Raw genomic sequence first — 23,566 nt, 5'->3', positions numbered from 1 at the left:
CCTAGTTTGTTTGATACTAAAATACAAGTCGATCAAGGGTTTTAGAAATCACGTCATGCGTGAGACAATTATGCAGAATGTATCATAATCAGTAGCGGAAACTGGCATGATTGTAACAATGGACGCACCCATAGATCCGCAAACGAACCGCTTGTGAATAATTTTTAATGTGTAGGCTAATTACCGGCCACCACTGACATCAGTATGATATACTGTCCTGGTTTAGGGTGTCCATTTCTTTTTTATTAAAATCGGGACTTTTAGAAAGTTTAGAAAAATTTGGGACAGTTAAGGAAAAAATTGGGAATCAGTCGGTATCAACAGAATTTAAGGACACAGTCTATCTTTGTATCATACACTCAAATGATCCCAAATTACTTTTTATAGCTGTTATCCTGCACTCTCATCGTACTTTTCACTTTTATGTTTTTTTTATCAAGAAGTGCATTTTCTTATGATATTTTTCATAAATCTGAGCTATGATATCCCATTACAGTGTGTTTTGACAATAAGCAAGATCTTTACTGCTAGAACTTCCGTTCTGTTCCTTTTTTTTTTTTTTACCTCATCCGACCACAATAAGTACATTGACGAAAATATACATTTCACAGTTTGTCCACTACTAGTGATAAAATGATGTTCACGTTTTAGATTCCTGTTTCAGGTAATATTACTCTTACGTTTGGCATGATGAAACACTGGTTCATTGATTTAAAATTGTCATATACTCTCTATAACGTCTTCAAACTGCTTAGTATAACGGTAACGGAAATTCCTGTTATCTGAACCACTAAAAAATACAACTTCATATGAATCAGTACTATCAATATAACAACAACAGTGAATAAACAAAGATTGTTGAGCAAGTTGAAAAAGAGGCACTGCCTAGCGTATGTACTTACGCGGTAAACTGCTAGCGTAAAACACAAGAGTTGATCAAAAAGTTTCCGAGGGCCATACAGTCCAGAACCGAAACGCCAATGAGGCAAAATCGTCGTGAGGATTGAGGCAATCGTCCCATCAACGCACCAGGTTGAGGCTACCCGTTTGGTAAAACGCAAAGTCCTGCTAAATGAAGAGGTCCGCCACTGCCTGTAGTGCATCCTAGTCCGACAGAAATCGTTGGGCCGGAAGGTATAATGATCGCTTGGGGAGAGATCAGGACTATAGGGTGGGTGCTTCAGTGTCCCCCCACTTTGAAGAAGCTGGTCTCCTAGATCGACCAGCGTCTAGTGTCGATTCGCGACCAGCAAGGAAATTGGCGCACCATTCCACAATGGTGGTTTTCGGCAGACATGCTGCGCCTACCACTTTCTTCATTCTGCGATGGATGTCTATCGGTGTTTGTCCTTCAGCACCCAAGAAACGAACAACACGTTGGTCCTGTTTGGCGGCATTTGGTAATAATGTCGCCATAGTTCACTTTCCCGCATTTACCGCATGCACTTCAGAAAGACACGGATACCTACATGTTGGAGCATCGAAGTCGCGCTGCGTTACATATATGCTGCAGCAACGCCCTCAGACGGTAACTTTTTGATCGCCCTTTATGCTTTAGCCAAGTGAAATCACAAAAAAGAGGGCCTTTGAGCTCCCCAAGAAAGCTATCGGAACAGCGACACATTGTGGAAGAAAGAGGTATGTTCCGGGAAAAACGGGACGAATGGCGCCCTATCCTAGTTAGTACGCGCCAATATCGTCCAAGATGGATAGCAGGGTTTCCAAAATCCCATAACCTCAGTCTTATGGATTCTTCTGTCAAGAGTCATCCCAGAAGTACCGGGTGATCAAAAAGTCAGTATAAATTTGAAAACTGAATAAATCACTGAATAATGTAGATAGAGAGGTACAAATTGACACACATGCTTGGAATGACATGGGGTTTTATTAGAGCCAAAAAAATACAAAAGTTCAAAAAAGTCCGACAGATGGCGCTTCATCTGATCAGAATAGCAATAATTAGCATAACAAAGTAAGAGAAAAGCAAACATGATGTTCTTTACAGGAAATGCTCAATATGTCCTCCATCATTCCTCAACAGTAGCGGTAGTCGACGAATCATGTTGAGAACAGTACTGTAAAGTATGTCCGGAGTTATGGTGAGGCATTGGCGTCGGATGTTGTCTTTCAGCATCCCTAGAGATGTCGGTCGATCACGATACACTTGCGACTTCAGGTAATCCCAAAGCCAATAATCGCACGGACTGCGGTCTGGGGACCTGGGCGGCCAAGCATGACGAAAGTGGCGGCTGAGCACACGATCATCACAAAACGACGCGCGCAAGAGATCTTTCACGCGTCTAGCAATATGGGGTGGAGTGCCATCCTGCATAATCGTCGTACGTTCCAGCAGGTGTTTATCAGCCAGGCTGGGGATGATGCGATTCTGTAACATATCGGCATACCTGTCACCCGTCACGGTAGCAGTTACAAAACCAGAATCACGCATTTCCTCGAAGAAAAAAGGCCCGATAACGGTAGATGAGGTAAATCCAACCCATACCGTGACTTTCTCGTCATGCAATGGAGTTTCCACGACAGTTCTAGGATTTTCTGTAGCCCAAATTCTGCAGTTGTGGGCGTTGACAGACTCTCGGAGCGTGAAATGAGCTTCGTCGGTCCACAACACGTTACTCAACCAATCGTCATCTTCCGCCATCTTTTGAAACGCCCACATCACAAATGCCCTCCGCTTCACTAAATCGCCAGTTCATGATGCCGATGGATTTTGTACGGATAGCATCGGAGGGTACGCCTAAGTGCCAACCAAACAGTAGTATATGGAATGCCGGTGCGACGTGCGACTGCACGAGCGCTGACTTCCCCGTGCATAGACGAACCCGCTACAGTCTCCATTTCTTCCTGAACTGTCTCAGCAGCATTACGCCTTGTGCTCGGTCGGCCACTATGGGGTCTATCGTCTAAACAACCCGTGGCTTCGAACTTCGAAATCATTCTCGCCACAGCTGCATTTGTCAAAGGGCCATTACCCGTTCGAATCCCCTTCCTATGGCGATAAGATCGTAACGCTGAACTAGCACATTCCCCATTCTGATAATACAGCTTCACTAAAAGCGCCTTTTCAGGTAACGTCAACATGCTGCGACTGCTGGCGCATCTGATTCTCTCTCTCATTACAGCTCCTTTTATACACGATTGTCATAAGAAGTCACTGACGTTTTGCTGTCCAGCGCCATCTGTCGGACATTTTGAGAACTTTGTTTTTTTTTTTGTTCTAATAAAACCCCATGTCATTCCTATCATGTGTGTCAATTTTTACCTCTCTATCTACATTATTCCGTGGTTTATTAAGTTTTCAAATTTATACTGACTTTTTTATCACCCGGTGCATCACTCCCGTTGACAGAGTTGAAGAACTGGAGCATCGAATTGTATATAGTTTTTTCAAGCTTCAGGAGATGATGCGGGGGTGTTTCAAAGAATTGGTATCTTACTGCAGAAAAGGATGCAGCACTGCATCCAAACGCAAGGTTGACGAGGAAACATCTCCTTTAACAGGCACTAGAGTACACTAAGTTGGAACATGTGAGGTGCTGAAGCAGTATTCTATTCCTTGTTAAGGAGAGTTGAGTGAAGTTAAACGGGGACTTAATCGAATATTTTATGTTTCAGGTACGAGTGTACTAAAAAGGACACTATTTCGTACTGAAGTCAGTGTGGGCTCGTAACCACGCGTCAGTAATTGTTTCGCAAACGGTTCGTTTGCGGAATCATTTTTACTGGGATGTTCTTCGTTGTATTATCGTACAGTTTCACCCGTGTCAGGTTTTTACTATTAATTATGAAACTTACTGTTTTTAATTTATAAAATGCTACTCCCTTCTCATATTTCTTGTGAGTTCCGAGAAATGCCGTAGGTGTCTGCAATTTTGCGACAAAAGACAGCACTCACGACTGTGCCCAAATGGATTTAAAGGACGAGCCGACCTCAGCGATGTCGTCCCCGGAATGTTGCGAGCCAATAACGCGGCGCGGCGCGGTTTCCCCCTAGAAGGCTCACCGCTAAAGCTCCTCTAACAGGAAGTAATCGCCCTCCGATAACGCGCTGCTTCAGCGCAATTTGCAGACCTAATGCGGCGCTAAGCGCTACGCGAGTGCACATCTGCATGTCTTCCGCTCGCCCCTCCATTCCCCTAACCGCCATCTTCCACCCTTTCTTCGCAGGGAATAAGTAGTAATCACTGCAAAAGCCGGAACTAACGTCCCTGGGCCATATAGCGGATTGTAATTAGAACTTAATGTTCGGCACGAAAACCTAAGTCGCCGAGCCGAGGCGTGGAAGCCGCACGAGAATGGAGAGCCCGAAACCGCGACCCTGCCCGCAGGTAGGCACCGCGCCCTGGATGTGGGCAGCCCGCTCTGCGTGCTGTCCCGCCTCTTGCACGAGCATCACGCCTCATGCTTGGTAATCGCGTTTGCTGAGCCTTTTAAAGTGTCTGATATATAGATAGAAAAGCTACAATTTTCTGAAGTACCCGTAGGTCGGCACTGTGCTAAATCGTCTAATAGCGATGCTGACGATATATCACAGATGAAAATATCCATATTCTTGATACTTCGAATTTTTGAAAATTCATAAACGGTGATTCTTATCTGAAAAAAATTGTTCTTTGGAAACAGAAAACTATTATTGTTAAAATTTGTCGAATGCAGAGCCAGCCACGCAAGGTTTTGAAACGTCCCCTTTGGAAAATTATACATTACTGTGCTTGATTTTCAAACAGCTGAGCAAAACTGAACGTACTCAGACATTTCTCTCTTTACTTACTCTGATCATCAATAAACTAACACACAATATTTTTAGCACAACGCAATCTGACTTTCAATAATCCCTACAAAAGAATGGCCCTAACTAACAATAAGCTATACCTTTCATGAATCACTTACCTCACAAAAATCTTCGTTACTCGAACTACTACAATACAGCGAGCGCCAATACTGCTAGATAAATAAAAGATTCTAACTACGGAAGGCACTAACTACTGATAGACATAGTCAGCAAATGAAAGATTTTGATAGAGAACAAACAATGTATTTACCTTAATAATGTTCAAAAGTCATGCTGTATATATCAGTTCGTGACATCCAGTCTTACAAATTTCCTTTTTCTGGCGGACACACGTCCAGATCGTCCGCTCTCAAAATTCTGCCATCTCTCCTCACATCCACCACTGCTGGCGGCTCATCTCCAACTGCGCTGTTCACTTCCAACTGCCCAACACTACAATAGCAAATATTTCAACAATGCAAATCAGCCACAGACCGCACACAGCACAGCCAGTGATTTTCATACAGAGCGCTACCAACATAAAAACCTAAACAGCCTACTTACACTTTGTTAAGAGATGTGTTTAACTAAAAATGTTTCAATATTTTCATTACTTTTAAGCTACACTATATTTGTGGAGTTCGTAATTTGTCTAAACTGATATTGATACAAATATCAGAGGGAGAACAGTTCTTCTAAACCGAAAACAGTGTTAAGAAATCATCACCACTAACATTTCTTAAAGTTCTACTTAGTATCTTCATTCAGTGAAAATATTTGAGAGTTTAGAAAGCAGTGCCTATTTAAATACTAACAAAAAAAATCATTTGAAGAACACATTTAACAAATCTGAAGTTGTGCAAAAAGTCATATCAGATTTACTTTTAAAAATAAGATTCATTTTCATGTTTCTACAAGAAGCCGTTTCTTTCTCTACTGAAAAAGAGACAGTTACATCAATTTTTGTGAGCATATTGCGGTTTACACTCGCAAAACAAATGTACTACCGTCCAGACATCGTATTTTTCAACAGAAAAATCATACTTGATGGTACAACTATTGCCGAATAAACACATGTGCCCGTATACCGTGTATAAATGAAAGCATAATAGTGAGATGCGGTACATCTGGCTACCTTTTACGGTTAAAAACACTTGAAAATAGCTACACAGCGGAAACTAAACAACAGGAAGTTTTAAGATAAGTTACAACAGCCAGGCTGGCGATTTATTATAATACGATACTTTGGACGCAGTCCAAAGAAAAAAGAAGAATCTTTTATATTTAAGTGACACACAGACAACTTCTTTTTTCAGTAATGGTGCTGCCGGTTTTTGAAAATAGATTCACAGCTGAGACATGATCCACAATAATACTCATATGCGTCGTGTGTACATGCTTGAAACCTTTTCCATCTCTCCAAGGCATTCACTTCGTTATGGGCGACTACAGGTGTTGACAACTAGATGAATATATCATGAATATATCTACCGACTCAAGATGCGCAGCACAAGACATATTCCTTGAGTCTGTCCAGTTCGAGCAACTTGTGATGTAAATGTATATCTGAAAGATCTGTTCCCTGAAGTTTACAAAATATTCTGAAAAATGTTACACATCCCATCACTTATAACTCTTCTTGTTAGGAAGCACTTTCCGGAACCATACCTCCCTACATCAGCCAGATAATTTACCCCTCTCATACTAAAGAATCAACGATTGATGCAATATTACTCCTTCAACTGAGAGCCAATAATTCGCATACATCGACTCACATTAACGTGATTGAAAGCCGAACTGCCGTGTGGGATTAGCCGAGCGGTCTAGGGCGCTTCAGTCATGGACTGTGCGGCTGGTCCCGGCGGAGGTTCGAATCCTCCCTCGGGCATGGGTGTGTGTGTTCCTCCTTAGGATAATTTAGGTTAAGTAGTGTGTAAGCTTAGGGACTGGTGACCTTAGCAGATAAGTCCCATAAGATTTCACATTTGAAAGCCGAACTGAACGGATGGAGTTTGTGACTTTCTTCAGACAAGTAAGGTTATTACTAATTCCATCGACTCAGGCAGGGAAGTCAACAACTAGACAGTTTCAAACACATCGGAAATCAACCAAGTTATGAATTGTCTAGACCGCCAAGAAGCGATTAAGAATTAATTAAAAATAATTAAGTAATTACGATATAGACGAGCTGAGACGTCGTATATCAACCTGATACTTTAACTAATCACTAGCTATATTGGCAGTTTAGTGTTGGCTGACTGTCATAAAACAAAGGATGTATACAGGGTTGGCCATTGATCATGATCGAGCCAAATATCTCACGAAATAAGCGTCAAACGAAAAAACTACAAAGAACGAAACTTGTCTAGCTTGATGGGGGAAACCAGATGGCGCTATGGTTGGCCCGCTAGATGGCGCTGCCATAGGTCAAACGGATATCAACTGCGTTTCTTTAAATAGGAACCCCCATTTTTATTACATATTCTTGTAGTACATAAAGAAATATGAATGTTTTAGTTGGACCACTTTTTTCGCTTTGTGATACATAGCGCTGTAATAGTCACAAACATATGGCTCACAATTTTGCGCGAACAGTTGGTAACAGGTAGGTTTTTTAAATTAAAATACAGAACGTAGGTACGTTTAAAAATTTTATTTCGGTTCTTTCAATGTGATACATGTACCTTTGTGAACTTATCATTTCTGAGAACGCATGCTGTTACAGCGTTATTACCTGTAAATACCACATTAATGCAATAAATGCTCAAAATGATGTCCGTCAACCTCAATGCATTTGGCAATACGTGTAACGCCATCCCTCTCAACAGCGAGTAGTTCGTCTTCCTTAATGTTCGCCCATGCATTGACAATGCGCTGACGCATGTTGCCAGGCGTTGTCGGCGGATCACGATAACAAATATCCTTCAACTTTCCGCACAGAAATAAATCCGGGGACGTGTGATCCGGTGAACGTGCGACCCATGGTATGGTGCTTCGACGACCAATCCACCTGTCATGAAATATGCTATTCAATACCGCTTCAACAGCACGCGAGCTATGTGCCGGATATCCATCATGTTGGAAGTACATCGCCATTCTGTCAGGCAGTGAAACATCTCGTAGTAACATCGGTAGAACATTACGTAGGAAATCAGCATACATTGCACCATTTAGATTGCCATCGATAAAATGGGGGCCAATTATCCTTCCTCCCATAATGCCGCACCATACATCAACCCGCCAAGGTCGCTGATGTTCCACTTGTCGCAGCCATCGTGGATTTTCCGTTGCCCAATAGTGCATACTATGCCGGTTTACGGTACCGCTGTTGGTGAATGACGCTTCGTCGCTAAATACACTCCTGGAAATGGAGAAAAGAACACATTGACACCGGTGTGTCAGACCCACCATACTTGCTCCGGACACTGCGAGAGGGCTGTACAAGCAATGATCACACGCACGGCATAGCGGACACACCAGGAACCGCGGTGTTGGCCGTCGAATGGCACTAGCTGCGCAGCATTTGTGCACCGCCGCCGTCAGTGTCAGCCAGTTTGCCGTGGCATACGGAGCTCCATCGCAGTCTTTAACACTGGTAGCATGCCGCGACAGCGTGGACGTGAACCGTATGTGCAGTTGACGGACTTTGAGCGAGGGCGTATAGTGGGCATGCGGGAGGCCGGGTGGACGTACCGCCGAATTGCTCAACACGTGGGGCGTGAGGTCTCCACAGTACATCGATGTTGTCGCCAGTGGTCGGCGGAAGGTGCACGTGCCCGTCGACCTGGGACCGGACCGCAGCGACGCACGGATGCACGCCAAGACCGTAGGATCCTACGCAGTGCCGTAGGGGACCGCGACGCCACTTCCCAGCAAATTAGGGACACTGTTGCTCCTGGGGTATCGGCGAGGACCATTCGCAACAGTCTCCATGAAGCTGGGCTACGGTCCCGCACACCGTTAGGCCGTCTTCCGCTCACGCCCCAACATCGTGCAGCCCGCCTCCAGTGGTGTCGCGACAGGCGTGAATGGAGGGACGAATGGAGACGTGTCGTCTTCAGCGATGAGAGTCGCTTCTGCCTTGGTGCCAATGATGGTCGTATGCGTGTTTGGCGCCGTGCAGGTGAGCGCCACAATCAGGACTGCATACGACCGAGGCACACAGGGCCAACACCCGGCATCATGGTGTGGGGAGCGATCTCCTACACTGGCCGTACACCACTGGTGATCGTCGAGGGGACACTGAATAGTGCACAGTACATCCAAACCGTCATCGAACCCATCGTTCTACCATTCCTAGACCGGCAAGGGAACTTGCTGTTCCAACAGGACAATGCACGTCCGCATGTATCCCGTGCCACCCAACGTGCTCTAGAAGGTGTAAGTCGACTACCCTGGCCAGCAAGATCTCCGGATCTGTCCCCCATTGAGCATGTTTGGGACTGGATGAAGCGTCGTCTCACGCGGTCTGCACGTCCAGCACGAACGCTGGTCCAACTGAGGCACCAGGTGGAAATGGCATGGCAAGCCGTTCCACAGGACTACATCCAGCATCTCTACGATCGTCTCCATGGGAGAATAGCAGCCTGCATTGCTGCGAAAGGTGGATATACACTGTACTAGTGCCGACATTGTGCATGCTCTGTTGCCTGTGTCTATGTGCCTGTGGTTCTGTCAGTGTGATCATGTGATGTATCTGACCCCAGGAATGTGTCAATAAAGTTTCCTCTTCCTGGGACAATGAATTAACGGTGTTCTTATTTCAATTTCCAGGAGTGTAGAACGCGTGCAAAAAAATCTGATATCGTCCCGTAATTTCTCTTGTGCCCAGTGGCAGAACTGTACACGTCGCCATGCAATTCGTGGTGCATAGAAATATGGTACTGGTGCAATCGATGATGATGTAACATTCTCAACACCGACAGTTTTGAGATTCCCGATGCTCGCGCAGTTTGTCTACTACTGATGTGCGGATTAGCCGCGACAGCAGCTAAAGCACCTACTTGGACATCATCATTTGTTGCAGGACGTGGTTGACGTTTCACATGTGGCTGAACACTTCCTGTTTCCTTAAATAACGTAACTATCCGGCGAACGGTTCGGACACTTGGATGATGTCGTCCAGGATACCGAGCAGCATACATAGCACACGCCCGTTGGACATTTTGATCACAATAGCCATACATCAACACGATATCGATCTTTTCCCTAATTGGTAAACAGTCCATTTTAACACGGGTAATGTATCACGAAGCAAATACTGTCCGCACTGGCGGAATGTTAAGTGATACCACGTACTTATACGTTTGTCACTATTACAGCGCCATCTGTCACAAAGCGAAAAAAGTGGTCCAACTAAAACATACATATTTCTTTATGTACTACACGAATACGTAATAAAAAATTGGGGTTCCTAATTAAAAAAACGCCGTTGATATCCGTTTGACCTATGGCAGCGCCATCTAGCGGGCCAACCATAGCGCCATCTGATTTACCCTTTCAAGCTAGACGAGTTTCGTTCTTTGTAGTTTTTTCGTTTGATGTTTAGTTCGTGAGATATTTGGCCCGGTCACTATCAATGGACCACCTTGTATATTCCCCGCAACCAGACACAACCTTTAAACATTATTAACCTTACGGTTTACATCTATATCTAAATCTAAACTCTGAAAACTATTATCAAATACATAGCAGAGCGTACTTGCCATTGTATGGTATTAGGCCTTTTCCCGTTCGATTCACATAAGGAGAACGAGATGAATGATGGCTGAAACACCTTTGTAAGCTCTGCAATAAATCTACTCTTGTCTTATGGTTCCTGCGTTAGCGTTACTTATGAAGTTGCGGTATATTCCTAGATTCATAACTTTCCTTCCTCAATATTTCTAAGTAGCCTTTTACGGGATAGTTGGCGCCTATCTTCAAGCGTTTGCGAGTTCAGTTTTTTCAGCATCTCCCTTGGGTCAGACATACCAGTCACCATTGGTACCTTTCTTCGTATATGTTCAATAAGCCATGTTACTGCTATCTGCTAAGGGTTCCGCACACTTGAGCAGTAGATGGGTCGTACGAGTGTCTCGTAAGAACCTCCTATGTAGACTGATTTCCCTAGTACTCTACAAATGGACCAGCTTTACCTACGACTGAGCCTGTGTGATCGTTCATTTCACATCCCTAAAAACTATTAACCTCAGGTATCTGTACCAGTTAACCGATTTCAACTATGACTCTGTGGTATGGTAGCCATAGGATCCTACTTATCTGTATTTTGCGAAGTGTGCAGTTTTGAACATTTAAACCAAGCTCCCAGTCGTTAGAGCGCTTTGCCACTTTAATCCAGCTCTGAATATTTGCGCGACTTTTTACAGACAGTACTTTATTACAGTTAATCGCATAGTCTGCGAAAAATCTGAGGTTGCTATATTGTCAGCCGGCCGGTGTGACCGAGCGGTTCTAGGCGCTTCAGTCTGGAATCGCGCGATCGCTACGGTCGCAGGTTCGAATTCTGCCTCGGGCATGGATGTGTGCGATATCCTTGGGTTAGTTAAGTTTAAGTAGTTCTAGGTTCTAGCGGACTGATGACCTCAGATGTTAAGTCCCATAGTGCTCAGAGCCATTAGAACCATATTTTTGCTATATTGTCTGCAATGTCATTAACACACAACGCGAAGAGCAAGGGTCCAAATACACTTCCCTGGAGCACACATGAGACTACTTCTACATTTTTAGATGATTCCATCAAAGATAACATGCTGTGTCATCTCTACCAACAAATCTTCAGTCCAGTCACAAATTTCGCTTGATACCTTACACGATCCCATTTTCGATAGTAAGCGTATGTCTGGCAATGAGTCAAAAGCGTTTTCGAAACTCAAGAAAGACTGCATCTACTTGATTGATTTGACCAACTGCTTTGAGGACATCATGTGAAAAAAAAGAGAGTTGCGTTTCACATGATCGATGCGCCGGAGACCAAGCAGGTAGGCGCGGAGGAAGCCATTCTGTCTGAGTGCCTTAATACATTTGAGCTCAAGGGTATGATGTAAGATTTCGCAACAAATGGATGCTAATGATATTGTAGTTTTGTGTACCAATTCTTCTTACCTTCTTGTAGACGGGTGTGACGTGTGCCTTCTTCCAACCACTGGACACGAGTTTTTGTCCGAAGGATATAGGGTATATTACGATTAAAAGAGAGGCTAACTCAGAAACAAATTTGTCATAGAATCTGAAAGGGATTCCTTCAGGCCCTAGAGCTTTGTTCAGTTTTAACAATTTCAGCTCTTTCTTAGCGTCACTAATACCTACATTTATTTTATTCATATTTGCGGTTGTTAGGGAATTAAATTGAAGCAATACCACTGGATTTTTCTGGGTAAATAATCATTTGAAAAAGAAGTTCAGCATTTCTTCTTTTGCTCTGCTGTCCTCAATTTCAGTTCTTGCCTAGTCCTTTAGTTTCTAGACACTAACTCTGTTGCCACTAACAGCCTTTACAAATGAGCAGAGATCTTTCGATAGTATTCTGCTATGGCAGTAGTTGAAAGCTTCACGCATTGCCCTCTTCACAGCCTAACACGTTTCGTTCAGAATTTCGTCCTCTATAGATGTATGCTTTGTTTCGACCTATTATGCAGCACTCTCTGCTCCTTTAGAAGTTTCCTTACAATGACTGTGTGCCATGGAGGTCCTACTATTATGACTTGTTCTGAAAGCTACATATCTTTTCAGTGTATGGCCAATTAGTCTTTAAAACTTGAACTGTAGTTTTCTTGCATGCTCTCGTCCAGACCAATATGTTTCAAGTTCCTCATTGAGATATGACACTACTGTCTCTTTTATCCGTTTTATTGGACATATACTCGTAAATCTTTCTACTCGTTTAAGCTGTCATTTGTACTTTGGTAATTATTGCTGCTGCAACTGCATCACGGTCATTAATACCCTCAATATGGGCATCCTCAAAGAGGTTGGACCTATTTGTCGTCACTGGACCCAATAAATTTCCATCAGCACTGTGGTTATGGGATATCTGTTCTAAGTACCGTAGTTTCAAGAGAAGGCATTTAGTATTGTTTTTCAGGAGATCTTGCCACGCCACCACTTACAAAACTGCAGTTATCCCAAATGCTTGTTGGGTGATTAAAGTTTCTTCCGATGATTATACTATGATTGAGGAAATACCGTATTAGCTATCTGCGTTTTTTGTGGATATTGCGTTTGGGTCTGGAGATTAGTCTGACGGATGATAGAAGATTCCAGTAATAAGTTTATGCCCACCCCTGATACTGAGTCTTGTCCAAATAATCTCGCATGCAACTTTAGTTCCTATCTCAGTGGATTTGTGTTTCATATCTACTGTGACAAATACACCACCGCCATTTCCCATTATCTTATTCTTTCGACATACGCTTAAATTTTCTCCAGTATTCTGACTGTTATTAATTTCGGGTTTTAAGCAGTTTTTTAAATTAAGTATTATGGGAGATCAATTCCTTTTTAGGAACGCTTCAAATTCTGACATTTTATTGCGAATATTTCGGCTGTGGGGAGTATTTCTTCGAATCTTACAATAAAACTTCAGACTCTCCTACAGCTATCGTTACCTGTGCCGGATAGGTAGTCGCCTAATTCAAGAAACGCTTACTTGAACCTTACAGTAAGCTACGTGGGCTTCAGCCTTTAATGTGTAGTGCACACCTGACTCATTGACGGGGGTCTACCATTCTCAACGCTACGATGCAAGTCTAGGAAGTCTCAGCCTAGCTTGTCACAGAACCATCCGAAGTCTTTGGTCAATTCTTCCACTTAACTCAGAACCAGGAAGCCACGGTCAGCTCTAAGGACAATTCTTCAGTTGTGAGCCTTTTTTTAAACACAATGAGCAAGGCTGGTCTTCCCAGTCTTATGCCAGCCGTTGGAAGGATACGATTTCGGAACCCAGACGACAGTCATCATTTGTCCCAAAGAGAGTCATAACCCGCTGTTGGTACACCCTAACCCCTCAATGGCTGACGATTTAGCCTCTTCACTATTATGGATGAGGTACCCAGTAATACATACTGGTGTACCTGAAGTGGTGTTCCTTCCCATCCCTTGTTGGCATTTCCCTAAGGACTACCATTATTCATCACACGTTTGAACTATAGACGATTTATAGACCATCACCCTTTTCCATTGTCTCCTTGTGAAACGAGGCACAGCACGTTTACCAATAGGTGAAGTGAGCCTCAATGGCTCCGTTTCAGTTTCAGTGGAGGGCAGCATCTCGCACTTGTTGGTTCAGGAAATGGGTGTAGCACCATGACTCCTCCCTAGTCTTCTCCCTAACCTACTTTTACTTACATTCAATTATCCTAGTGCAATACAGTCATAAAGAGCCTTGGTGCAATACGCACTCCTAAGACAGCCCAAGGTTATATGTCATCGCGAGATTACCACCGAGCGAGGTGGCGCAGCGGTTAGCACAGTTGACTCGCATTCGGAAGGACGTCCGGCTATCCAGACTTGGGTGTTCCATGATTTCCCTAAATCGCTGCAGGAAAATGTCAGGCTGGTTCCTTTGAAACATTCCTTCCCTATCCTACTAAATTTGTGAACTTACACTCCGTCTCTAATGACATCGATGTCGATGGGATGTTAAATGCTAATCTTTCTTTCTTCCCTTCATTCTTCTTCCTTCACTCAGCGTATGTAGTCTCTTTAGTAGATAACCTTTCTTCACAAGACTACCCAGTTGTCAAACATCTTTTTTTAGTTGAAAGGTTCTTATGTCTACCCATGCCATCTTAATTTTTTTTTAATTCCATGCAATATAACAAGAATTTCACAATGAAAATACCAAATACCTACACACATCTAAGTACAACGTCATCCCCACTTTTTGATCCAACCAGTTACCCCAACAACACCATAGCTGTAATAATCTGCGTTTGAGTCCCATCACGTATAATTTTCTTAACATATGCTTATTTTCAACTCACGCATTGTGTAAACTATTAAAACACCTCTAGTACCTTCCGCCGCGGAAGTCGAACATGCGGCAGAACAAATGGACGTGATCAGTCCATAGAGGGCTCCGCCTCCGCGGCGGCTATTCCGCGCAGCGAGGGCGCCACCGCTACGCCACGTTCACACAGCGGTCAATAGCCGCTCCCTCCGGTTTCGTATGTAGGGACCCGCTCTGCCCTAGTCCAGTTCACCTTCTCCCGTCTTGACACCCTCGTCTAAATCCCTGTCATGGCGCGACAGCAACGTATCCTTTTCAACAATATCCGCTCCCTTCCCGCCCACAAGAACCTCTTCCTGCACACCCTTGCCACCCACCACGTGGATGCCTTCCTCCTCAATGAAACCTTCCTCCAACCCCACCACTCCATCCACACCTCACCCTATCTCCTCCACCGCTCCGATAATCCCCTCCCAATTGCGCGTGGCGGAGTTGCCATTGGTCACCACCGCCAGATCCCCGTTCGGCTCCAACCTCTCCTTCCCGACCCCACCGAACACCTGATCCTTAGTCTCTTCTTCCCCGGCCTTACCATTACCTACGCCACCATCTATGTCCGCCCCAACGCCCCTATTCCTTTCGACTTCCTCTCCCACATCGACCGTACCTTCTCCTCCTACGTGATCGCCTCCGACCTCAACATCCATAGTCGTTCCGCTGCCCAGTTACGGCGGTGGCATCGGTTCCTCTCCTCCCTTCAAGGCGACCTCATCCCCATCCCCCAGCACACCCGTCCCGAATCCAACTTCACGCCTGATGTTATCCTCTCCTCCCCCAACCTCCTTGGCCACATAACGGTGGGTGTCCTGGAGCCTATTGGTAGCGACCATCTCCCTGTCCTCCTCACCATTTCAGAGGGTCGTCGCCCCCGCCCTGACTCTCGTAATGACCCTCCCCCTAAGTACGTCCATGACTATTCCCGTGTAAACTGGAATGCCTACTGGGATACCCTTTCCACCCAGGTCGATAGCCACCCCTTCACCTACCACCACCCTGACGATGTCACCCATGCCGCCTCCTTTCTCCAGCAGACCTTGTCTGAGGCCGTGGAGGCCCACGTCCCTACTGTCGCCGTCCACCCCCACCGTCCTACCTTACCCCCACAGGCCGTCCTCCTCCTCTGTGAATCCCGTCGTCTCTACTGTGCCTTCCTCCGCACGCGTGACCCGGACACACTACGACGCCACCGGCAACTCCAGCGACACATTCGTAATTTGCTCGCAGCAAAGAAACGCCGGGACTGGCGACAGACATGCACCCGTTTAAATGTTACCCTCCCAATCAACTCGTCCAAGTTCTGGTCGGCCTTCCGTCGCCTTACCGGAACTAAACCCTCCCCCTATTATCCTCTTCTCCATGATCATCACCCTTTCCCTGACACCCTTAGTAAGGCCAATCACTTTGCCTCCTACCTCTCCGATGTCTTTTCCATCCTCGATGATCCCCAGTTCGATTACTCCCTCTTCCCGGATATACGCGATCGAACCAACACCTCTGTCCCTCCCCTTGCTCCTGGTTTCCAGTACTTGGACAACATTACACACACAGAACTCAATGCCCCCATCACTACACAGGATCTCATTGATACACTCCGCACAAAACGCAACACCGCTCCTGGTCACGATCGTGTCACCTACCGTCACCTTCATGAAGCTCCTGTCACTTTCCTCTCCACCCTGGCCAGGCTCTACAATGTAGTCCTGTCCACCGGTTACTACCCCGACCTGTGGAAAACCTCCCGTATCCTCATGTTCCGTAAACCTGGCAAACTGCCGTCCGCCGTCTCCTCCTACCGTCCCATCAGCCTTACCTCGGTCTTCAGCAAGGTCCTGGAATCTATCCTCACCCGACGCATCCACCAGCATCTCCGCCAGCACCGCCTCCTTCCCATTACCCAGTGTGGTTTTCGGCCGTCCTTCTCTTCCGACGACCTTCTCCTTCACCTCACTCATCTCCTTTCCGAACAGCTTAATTCCCATCGCTCTGCAATCTTCCTCTCCCTGGACCTCGAACGTGCTTATGACCGTGCATGGCATTCCGGTCTCCTCTTCAAGCTCCAAACCTTTGGCCTTCCCATTAACTACGTCCGTCTGATCGGCTCCTTTCTCTCACGCCGTCCTTCCTATGTCACCATAACACAGATTCCTACACCTTTTTCCCCTCCGCCGGTGTGCCCCAAGGCTCCGTCCTCTCCCCCCTTCTGTACCATTTGTATACGGCGGACATGCCGCCGCCGTCAGCCCCCGTCCACCTTCTCCAGTTTGCCGATGACACCGCCTTCCTTGCCCTTGCCCCCACCCTACAGCGCTCCCAACACCTTCTCCAATCCCATCTTGACCGGTTCACCACTTGGTGCAACCAGTGGCTGCTCAAGGTCAATCCCTCCAAAACCCAGGCGATCATTGTAGGCAAAACCACCCCTTCCTTCCGCCTCCTTGATTTCTATATCACCATCTATGGCCATCCTATCGCCCTCATGCACACCCTTAAGCACCTTGGCGTCACCCTCGACCGTCGCCTCTCCTGGACTCCCCACCTCCGCACAATCCAAGCCAAGGCACGCTCCCGACTCAGTCTCCTCAAGCTCCTCTCCGGCCGTACGTGAGGTCTGGACCCCTCCACCATTCTCCACACCTATAAATCCCTCATCCGCCCTATCCTTTGTTATGCCCATCCGGCTTGGATCTCCGCCCCCCCTACTTTTTACAAATCCCTCCAAATCCTTGAACGCCATGCTCTCCGCCTCGCTATCGCATCCGTCTCCCCTCCCCTACGCGGCTCCTGTACGATCTCATCCCCTTCCCCCACCTTCTCCTTTTCCTTGAAAGGATACGGATCCTGTACACCTCCTGTAAACTCGATCCTCCTCACCCGCTCGTCTCCCTGATCCTCTCCCACCCCCCGCCTGCTGCCGCGCCTGTATTCCCATGTCCCACCCGGTCTCCATCTCTCCACCCTCCTTACCCTCTCCCAACGTGGCTTCCGCCAGCTCCCCCTCCCTGATGATGTCCTCCTCCCCTCCATCTACCCCTCCTACCAACTTTGATCCTCCCTCCCTCTTCCTGTATCTGTTCCTTTGGGCACCCACAATCCCTCCTCCCCTTCTCCCCATTCTTCCCCGGGCCTCCCCTCCCCTGTCCTTCTACTCCTCCTCCCATCTCCTCAGCCATTGGCATCTCTGTTCTCCCCTCTCCACCCGCCCTCACCCTTCTTCCCCTCTTGGCAGGTCCCCGGACTCGCACACGCTACGTGGACTTTCGCGCGCCAGAGATCATCGCCATCTGTGTCTCGTGTGTGTGACGTCGTTTTGTGTTTTTAGTGTCCACCGTCCCGCTTCTACGTTCACTTGTGCCGTTGGATTCATCAGTGTTATGTGCGCCGTGTCAACGTGTTTTCAGTGTTGTTATCGTCGCGTGTGAACGGCTCCGTGTTTTTTGTGTCTCTGTGCCCACTATTTTTTGCCCATCACTCTATTCATTTTAATTCTCCGTTCTTGTACTGTTATTGTCACCACTCTGGCTGAAGAGCGGTGTAGCATGCCGCTGCCAGCCTACCTGGTTGTTCAGGTGTTAAAATAACAATAAAGTAAAAAAAAAAAAAACCTAGTCCAGTCAGTCTGGTACTCGCTCTGGATTTCGTTTCTATCTCGGCGGTACTGCGTTCTGGTCGTTGCCCGTTGTTGACATTTGCCTGGCTCTGGTTCCGAGTGGATTTACTGTTGGTGTTTGGTGTTGTGGTTTCCACAAGCCCCCGTTGTATATCTCTTCCTTGTTGTGTCGGTCATAGTCGGTCGTGGTCGGCTGTTGTCAGTTGTCGTTGGTCTGTCGTCCGACTCGTCCTGTGTTTACTCGGTGGTGCGTGCTCCACCGCCGGCGGCTTCCCCGCCTGGCGGCTCCGATACACAGCCCAAAGCGTTCCCGCAGTTGGTTTTGGTTACTACACCACCACTCACATTGTCAACTCCAGCCAACTGCCCTAACATCCACGCATCTGTAAGGTCGTAAACAACCCAAGATTGCTGTATTTTATGGACTATAAGACGCACTTTTTTCTTGGGAAAATAGCCTTGAAAATTTAGGTGCATCTTGTACTCGAAATTAATATAAAAAGTCCAGTGTTTGATTTAAAATTCTCGCCAGTCTTAAAAATGACCATATGTTCTATTGGGCGGGAAACCTATCTGTTTATGATAACAATGGATTAAACTGGCAGCAGCGGTGCACCGATGTGACGAACGTGAGCGATTCACAAGCTTGCTAACATTGTCTCCCTACCGCACCGCCGTCGCAAACCCAGAAATCTGTCTAGCCTATGATGCGTCATTGCAGTATACGGTGTTAGTGAACTTGAGTTGAAAGTGATTTGTGATATCACTAACAGTACAATAGCTAATTTCGTAACAGAAAAAATAAAAGTGTCAGTGGATAAAACAGTCGTGGTCTAGGGTGAGAGAAGACACTATTGCGAAATCTTTCAAGAAGTGGGCATAAGTAACGCTCTCGATGGCAGTGAAGACTATCTTATAGTATATGAAGAGGATGAAGAAGAAGAGGAAGAAGAAGAAGAAGAAGAAGAAGACGAAGAAGAAAGTTGACGATTTTCAGGCATTTTAAAGGTAAGGTCGCTTTTATAAAGTAAGCATTTTTTAGTCTTGCTTTGCAATCTAATAAAAAGTTTTTTTTTAAAAAATGCTTAAAAATTAACGTGCGTCATGTAGTCCGTAGCGGCTTATAGTCCGTGAAACACGGTATGTGACATCATCCTTAATGTAAGACCACCGTGTTGTCATTTAAAAACCCTTGTTAGTGTCGAGAAATTTCATTCACATATGACGTCTGTGGCACTCATTCACTACACAAGGGAAAATTTTCGCCAGTTCTTCAAATACGTCTATGGAATGTACTATGATTACAAGCTACCTTTTCCCATCGAGGAATATATACGAAGTAATGAGAATTCCATTTTATTATTTTGTGAATGGCCTGATAGTTTTCTGTAAACTGAACTTCCTTATTATACGAAACTAATTGCATAGTAAAGGTTTAACGTTTCTTATGCACACCAAGATAGCAGTTTCTGTGACAAACCACAAATTAATTTTATACCGCCTTAATTAAACATTGCTTCCACCACCAATGATATACATCAACAATTAGACATTCCCGATGATATCAGTTCAAGTTACTATCCCGTTACAGCGTGATTAGTTTCGGTATTGATCACATCACACACAAACGTTAACTATCAGTATGTTGAAACAAGCTAATGCTTTCCATCGACATATTACCGAAGACGAGGCCGACATCGTCGTTTGGTGCTATGATGAAATTAACTTTTGAAAGTGACAGTGAAGCTGACGACGAGTATAACTGTCAATAAATAGCACATATTGCGATGTGGTAAATAATTATCTACAACCATTTCATTTACTTCGCAATCACCACTGTATATGATGTAGGCACAAGCTGTAATATAAGTGGTTGGCTGGTTGACTTGGGGGAGCGGACCAAACAGTGAGGTCACCGGTCCCAATATAAGCGGAGACGAAGTTGCGTATCTATAGTTCAATCACACACAAAGGAACCATGTCACTCACAGTTCCATTCCTTTCGATAAAATATTTTTCGGCTTCATGACTGTGTAGACCACCAACACACACCGAAAAGACTAGCTACTCAAAACTTATTCCAAGATGGAAGTTATGCCAAACTCGACACAATTAGGTGGTAGCGACCTCCACTACTGTCATTTAAATAACTGGACAATTTTTTGGTGGTAAGTTCCTATGGGACCAAATTGCTGACGTCATCGGTCTCTAGGCTTACACAAAACTTAATCTAACTCAAACTAACTTACGCTAGACCCAACACACACACCCATGCTCCGACTGGCGGAGCCGCACGAACCGTGGCAAGGTGCCTTAAACCACGCGGCCTAAACAAGTGGAGAGAGAATCTACACTCATGCTCATTGCACCTCTGAATAGGCGGACATACTGGTGCAAAATGACGTCACGATACACCTGACCTGTTACAGTTCCTCTGTCAAAGACATGCAGGGGTGTACGTGCACCAATGATAATCCCACCCCACACCTTCAAACCACGACCTCCATACAGGTCCCTTTCAAGGACATTAAGGGGTTGGTATCTGGTTCCTTGTTGACGCCAGATGAAAATCCGGCGAGAATCACTGTTCGGATTCTACCTGTACTCGTCCGTGAACATAACCTGGGACGACTATTCCAATGACCATGTACTGTGTTCTTGACACCAGGCTTTACAAGCTCTTCTGTGACCAGGGGTCAGTGGAATGCACCTTGCAGCTCTCCGGGAGAATAAACCATGTCTTTTCAGTCGTATGTCTGGAGACAACTGTTACAGTGGCTCCGGTAAGGTCCCAAACAAGGCTGCCTGCAGTACTCCGTGGCCGTCTGCGGGCACTGATGGTGAGATATCGGTCTTCTTGTGGTGTTGTACACTGTGGACGTCCCGTACTGTAGCGCCTAACACATTTCCTGTCTGCTGTAATCGTTGCCATAATCTTAAGATCACACTTTGTGGCACACGGCCCCTTGTTACGACCTGCAGTGTTTAACCAGCCTCGAGTCGCCCTAGTATTCTACCCCTCATAACGTCATCAATATGTGTTCTCTGAGCCATTTTCAAAACACAGTCACCATTAGCACGTCTGTAAACGTCTGCACACTTACTCGCTGCACCGTACCCTGACATGCCACCGTGCGACGACCGAAGGTCAAATGCACCGCATGGTCATATCTCGAGGTGATTTAAACCGGCAAACCGCCCACCAGAGCGTTGTTCCGCCATGTATCAGCATTATCCTTAATTTATGAGCATGAGTGTAAATTTGAGAGTGCATTACGATTATTGCAATGTGTATACCTAATATTTAGACATTTTCAAAGACAGCGCACATCGATTATCAACTTTGAGCATCAAAACAGCGACTTCTTGAATTTAAACTATAAACATTTATGCAGATGACGCAGCGATCCCCCTGCCAACGCCTCCAGGCTATTATTATGGAGACAAACGGTAATTACGAACACAGCATCACCACTGTGGAATAAATATTGTTCCTCGAGATGGACCTGATCAGCCAAAATGTGCATATAATCCTTGGCAATAATGTGACCTTGGTGAGTAACTATGGGGCCCATGGAATACCATGATATGGCTGCCCAAATCGTCACAGAACCCGAGCTGTGTTTCACTCTTGGCAGAAATAAGTCCGCTTCGTAGGCTTGGAACGGCGTATGCCAGACGTAAACTCAGCCAGAAATTGTAAACTGTGTGAAACAATACTTATCCGGCCACATGACTTTCTTCATTGCTGCATAGTTCAGGTTTCATGGCCTCGGCGTAACGTTTTTTTGTTAAGGACATTTCCATCGCTGGTGTGTGGTCACGTAATTTCAGCTCGGCCTAACAGTTACCAGCTACGGAGCTCTCTTCGCGTTGTTTTGGTGCTGACAGCGATCGCCTGGCGATATTCAGTTTTACAGTGACTTTTGTAGCTGTCGTCCTCTTATCTTTCGCCAGAGTCCTTTCCATTGACCGTCTGTCACTTTCACACAACACACACTTCCGCCCGCGTTGTGATTTAGCGGATGATGCTTTTCCGCTTTCCCTGCATGCGATATAATTCTTCGATACGGTCTCGCTTGTAACACCAATCACTTCGGCTTTCTTGGTTACGGAAGAACCTATCATACGAGCACAAACAGTTTACCCACTTTCGAAGTCACTTAGCTCCGACATAATGCACTTACGACTATGCAGAGCACTGTTTTAACCACGACTGGCATGCGGCAACGTATTGAGGGCACTGCACGGTTACCGTTCGTGGTCAAACACAGGGTGGGGCAAATAAAAGTGGTCCGGACGAGTGGATGCGATTGGACATGAATGTATGCATATAACTACACCCAGTCACTTCCAACAGTATGGGGCAACTGCCCATTGAGCCGGACAAACCTTGGAGCAGATTTACACAACATTCACGGCCGACAGAGTTGTTAGCAGAGGTCTGGTCACGGTCCGCGCTGGCCACCCAGGTCACCTGATCAGCCAGTGTGCGACTACTTTGTCTGGGAAGCCCTGAAGTCTAACATAACAAAGTATTGATAGTTCTTCTTATCAGCTAAAATACGCATCACAACGTTATATTGTAGTCACAATAAAGGAATAAAATCGCTCTTAGGCACTCGTTTAAATGTATTCACCAGAACTTGAAACAATATTGAAATGACTGTAATGAATCATTGTCATTGAATAAACATAAATATAAATGAAATGGTAAAGGAAAATGTAAAAAATGTTCCCAACTACGTACTTATTCTCCTGACAACAGAGTGTTTCGTTACACAATATTTTACAGAACAGTAATCAAACAACTTTAAGCTAAAATTGCTGATTCTCTTTTAACTTATGGGTCAGATATAGTACAAGTGTTGCGTACTGACTTTAGTAACTGAAGCGATTAACAATCAAAAAGAGATATCTGCTACAGAAAAACTAGTGGCAAAATTTACTGGTTCCCTGACTCGATTTGATGTTGTGGTCACCAACAAACTCAAAAAACGCGTTATTTTACACGCCTATTAGAAGGGTAAACTAAATGCAACACGATATATTTAATTATAGCACACGCTAAAATAACTGTAAACCACAAATATCGATTTTCCACGAAATATTCCATGCGCAATTCACGTAACTTTCGACAATTCTCAAAAAAAATATATTT

This window comes from Schistocerca americana, chromosome 1, assembly GCF_021461395.2.
Source record: "Schistocerca americana isolate TAMUIC-IGC-003095 chromosome 1, iqSchAmer2.1, whole genome shotgun sequence".
Classification (NCBI taxonomy): domain Eukaryota; kingdom Metazoa; phylum Arthropoda; class Insecta; order Orthoptera; family Acrididae; genus Schistocerca; species Schistocerca americana.
Note: the sequence above shows the minus strand (reverse complement) of the source record.